The following is a 5,016-nucleotide window of genomic DNA, read 5'->3' as shown; positions in this document are numbered from 1 at the left end:
TCCGCCAACCCCCGCCCTCTGGGGTTCCGTGTGCTCCCTCCTGGCTTCCCGCCCACGGCCTTCACCGATGCCAGCGTGGGGCTTGGCCCTCCCGACGCAGAGCCTCTCGCCCCTTCCCTCGCGTGCCGGAGTGCTGTGTCGAGGTCACTGGGTTCGCTGTGCCGTGGGCTAGGTCCCCAGGACTTCATCATCTCCCGGTTGCCAGTGTGTGCCCTCAAACATGTCCCTCTTCCCCCGCCCCTGGGATCCGGCAACCACCGTTGTCTCAAAATAGATCCACCACACGACCCAGTCTCTCCACTTCTGGGTGTTTGTTTGCCCAAGGAAAATGCGGACAGGATCTCGGAAAGATACCTGCACCCCCGTGTTCATTGCAACACCATCCCCGGCAGCCGGGGGGTGTGAACAACCTAAGCGCCCACGGATGGGTGAGCGAGCGGACAAAGACGAGGTGTCTACACGCACGAGGGAATGCTCTGAGCCATGAGAAAGAAGGGAATCCCACTGTTTGGAACCACGTAGATCAGCTGGAGGGCATTAGGCTACGTGCCACGAGTCAGAGAAAGACAGATGCCGTGCAATCTCGCTTGTAGGCGGCATCTAGAAAAGCATGGGCCGCCGCCTTAAGGCTGGTGGCGACCAGGAATGGTGTCCAACCCTAAGTCCGGGAGGGAGCGCCCGCCCGGCCACTGAGCCCCTTGGGGCCACAGGACAGACTCCCGGCCCCTCGAGAGCCCTCTCCTTCCGTCCTGGCTTTTCAGACTTTTATCTCAGGAAGGAAGGCAGCTGTCACGTAGACATAAGAGAAAGCACCTCATTCGGCAATGTTTGCAAAATCCTTTACAAGAAAACATCGTAGGAAGAGACTGAGGTTGAAGGTCAAATAGAAAGCAGCCCCGACATCGAATATCATTAATTTCAGCAAACTACGTTTGAAACATGAAAAGTAATCAGTCTGTTTTCCACATGTATTTTTTATCCGTAGAAGTTAAAGAGCATTCTTTTTCTTTTAAGTTTATGTATTCATTTTGAGAGAAAGAGTGTGGGCACGTAGGAGGGGCAGAGACAGAGGGAGTCAGAGAACCCCAAGCAACGTGGGGCTCGAACTCACCAACTTCAAGATCATGACCTGAGCTGAAACCAAGAGCCAGACACTTACTAGACTGAGCCACCCGGGTGGTCCTTAGAGAGTGTTCTTAGAGGCTCTCGTTCCCTCTGCCGGGTCCCAGATGTCACTGTCACCCACGGAATTCACCAGCCCCTTCCCCCGTACGGGATCCTGCCCTTTAAAAGGGCATCTTCCCGAAGACACGAGCGATTTGCAGCGTAGTAAAACCTGCCTTGTCAGGGGTGGCCTCCCCCGGTGCCAGACGCTCAGATGCGTCAACGCTGGTTCCCTTGGGCGTGGGCAGCCTGGGTGCCTGGTGGGGGGAGAGGCAGCCATTCTGGAACGTGGTCTTACCGCGAGCCGAAAGCCGGGTCGGCGCCGACAGCCTCACCTGGGTGGCAGGCGGGTGGGCAGGTCCCGGAAGGCTGGTGCCCGAGCCAACTGGCGGGTCAGCATCGCCTGCCCTTTTCTCTGTTGCTCTGTGATCATCCACCTGCCCCCGAGTCTGGACACCTGTCTTAAAGCCGAAGAGGGAAGCCTGCGGCTCGCGGCGGGGACAGCGGCCTCGACCTGCCCAGCCTGAAGCTTCTCTCAGGTGAGCAGACACACAGGATGGAGCGGAGTTGCCCTCAGGGGTGACTCTTTGCCCTAGAAGCAAAGACCCCCAGTGTGACCTTGGGCAAGCCATTTCACCTCTCTGGCGGTTGGGTTTATTATCCATAAAAAAAAAAAAAGTCATTCGATTTTTCAGGTTTCTCAGAAATTCTAAGGCGCTGGCCTTTCCACTTCGCTTACGATTAAACCGATCCTTCAGTGGAGGTCGTGGGTCAGCCCTGAGAACAGGACCCAGGCCCGTGTCATCTGGCTGGAAGGGAGGGAAGTGCTCCTGCATTAGAAGAGGGCCCTGGGGAGTTTGGAAGGATCATCGTGGCGATGCCTGGCGAAACCCTTACACGTACGCTCAGACACTCCCAGACTCCAAGTGGGGGGCAGAGCAGGGCCTCCTGGAGTTCTCCCGGGGGCCGGGTGGGGACCCCAGAGCTGGGTGTCCAAGGCTACCTGCTCACCTCCTAAGGGAGGAGCCCAGAGGCAGCACTGAGGGTCCTTCTGTCCCAGGTCCTCAGCAGGAGCCATACCCCAGCCCACGTGCCTGCCACACTCACCCAACGGCCACCCATGGTCACCGGCCTGGGCAGAGCTCCTGGGGTCCCGCCTGCGTCAGCTTCCGGCCTGTGACTCACCGTGACTGCGATTTCTTCTTCTGACCTCGGGGGTTTGGATGGCTGGTCCCGGCGGCTGACTCCCCAGCTGGGGGCTGAAAACCCCAGAGGGTTCCTGCTGAGTCTGCAGATTGTGAGTTTCCATCTGCGGTCTGGACGGAGATTCAACAGCACCCATGTGTCCTGTGGCTACGAGGCGAGTGGATGCCGGGCCCTGGCGGGAGCTCGGGCCCCTGTGGATGCCACACCGTGTCCATGATCTCCCCAGAGCGCCACATGCCCTGACTCATTTCAGCCCACGATCCGCGGTGTGGAGTACCCCCAGCCCCTGAGTTACTTCACACAGAAAGCCATGCCTTCCCGTCGGGGCTCTGGGGGCCACAGAGCTGCCTGCCCTGGAGGGCGCCTCCTACAGGTACGGATGTGGGCAGATAGGTCTCTGTCTTCCGGAGCCGGGGCACCTAACTATCCCATCGTTATGCTTAGGCTCAAGCCTGAGGGGAAACGGACCAAATATTTGTTCAGCTTTAACTGTCTCTCATTTTCAAGTGAGCTCAGCAGCTGTGGAATGTGCTGTACTGTGTCATTCTTCTGTCCCCTTCAAGGCCACTCCCAGGACCCTGGACGACTCTCTCCCCCAGCACGCTGCAAGCTGTGGACGGAACCGTGTGCCCCCAGATTCATATGTTAAAGTCCTAACCACCCCCCCATGTGGCCGCGTTTGGAAATGGGCCCCGTGAGGAGGGGATTCAGGTTAAATGAGGTCCTAGGATGAGGCCTTAATCCCGTAAGACTGAGGTCCTCATCAGAAGAGGAAGAGAAGGTCAGGCCGTGGCGGCCTCTTGCTCCCACATGGAGGCAGGACCCTGAGTGGTGGCCCCGGCCGGAGCTGAGGCCAGCATCCACCTCACCGCCACGGCGCTCTCAGCCTGCCCCTCTGTCACGAGATCGAGCCCGACATCAGGCTCTGGGTGGACAGTGTGGAACCTGCTTGGGATTCTCTCTTCCTCTCACTCTGCCCCTCCCTTCACTCACACTCTCCCCCCCCTCCCCGCGAAAGAAAGAAAGAAAGAAACAAACAAACAAACAAACTTAAAAAACAAATACAAGTGGCTAACAAATACTGAGTATTTAATAAAGATTATTTGAAATCAAGTGGAACTGCCCAGGTTATAGATCTATGAACAGACCCACGGAAGGAGAAGGGAGCAGGAAGGGCATGAATGGGGGAAGCCAGGGGCGGGGTCTGGCTTCCTCCTGTAAAGTAAATATGTGAAAAATATGAAACGCTTTGTAACATGAAGCCCCACAAAGGGCGGGACATGGCTCTGACAGAGTGGCCACGGCTCAGTGGTGGTGACTCATCACTTGGAAAAGTCATCTTTGTCCACATATCACAGATCTCTCTTTTTTTTTTTAATGTTTATTTATTTTTGACAGAGAGAGGCAGAGCGTGAGTGGAGAAGGGGCAGAGAGAGAGGGAGATCCAGGATCCGAAGCAGGCTCCAGGCTCCGAGCGGTCAGCGCAGAGCCCGACGTGGGGCTCGAACTCACAGACCATGAGATATGACCTGAGCCAAACTCAGACGCTGAACCGACGGAGCCCTCCAGGCGCCCCTACATATCACCGATCTCTTTGAGTGTCCTCTCAGTTGCTATCTTCTGACAAAGGAAAACACAACTAACCACTGGAGACACCTTCCTTTTCTCCTGCTCGACCATCATGTCTTCCTAACTGGGGCTCCGTGAGGGGCAGGCGTGGCAAAGGGACACCAGATATGCACCTTTCCTGATGTGGAGCTGTACGTAAAGAAAACCCACTTCCCTGGCTTTGCCAGGATCCCCCATCCTGGTTCAGACGACAGGAGATGTTCTTTGTGAATGTTCTCAAATCACAGAGCTCAGGGGCCAGTGGTGAGTGCGCATGCGTCACTCTGGAGATCAGCAGTGTGTCCTCCATGCCAGGACCACAAAGCCCAAGAGACTTTTCACCCCAGGAATAGCCTCAGTTCCTCCTTCTCTCTGATTTCCTCTCTCACCCGGTTCTACCCATCCTCGGACAGTTGAGATAGTTGAGCCTCAGATATCCCGTAACACCATGAGATTAGACAAGGTTGTCCCCAGAATCGCAAAGGGTGAAGATACCAGACACTGAGTAAGCACGTAGATCCGTTCTTTCGATCCCGTTCATCACTAGCCGTCTGTGTGTAGTGCACGGGCTGCTGTTTGAGGAACTAGTGTAAGCGTGTGATCCACCCCTGTCCTGAGCCGCTGTCCAATTGTTAGGGAAAGAAGTTTCTCGGGTGTGAAGCAGCGAGCACCTCGCATGAAAGGGTATACGAATGACACTGTGGTGCAGGCGTTGGGTTTGGGTGAAGGCAACAAGAGGAGCCACTTGGCACCGTAGGTGGAACGTTCCGGGCTCTGGGAGGAAGGGACAAAGGCTGAGGCCACAAGAAGAGCAAAGGAAGCAACGTGTCAGAAGCACGTGTCACCGTGTGAAGCATGCATTTGGGCTGGGTGCATGGCTGGACCGGGGGAGGAGGGGGCGGTGGGAAGGCACCTGTCTCACAAGTCCGGTGTGGCTGGAGGCGGGGCTGGAAGTGGCTCCAGGACAAGCTGAGACATCGGCAGCCACTGAGGGAAGACTGCCCAGTCAGGAAGCTGAGTTGTGGGGCTTGGGAAGGA

Source organism: Lynx canadensis, chromosome A1 (genome assembly GCF_007474595.2).
Source record: "Lynx canadensis isolate LIC74 chromosome A1, mLynCan4.pri.v2, whole genome shotgun sequence".
In the NCBI taxonomy this organism is placed as follows: domain Eukaryota; kingdom Metazoa; phylum Chordata; class Mammalia; order Carnivora; family Felidae; genus Lynx; species Lynx canadensis.
The sequence above is the reverse complement of the archived record's forward strand: the minus strand, read 5'-3'. Positions refer to the sequence as shown.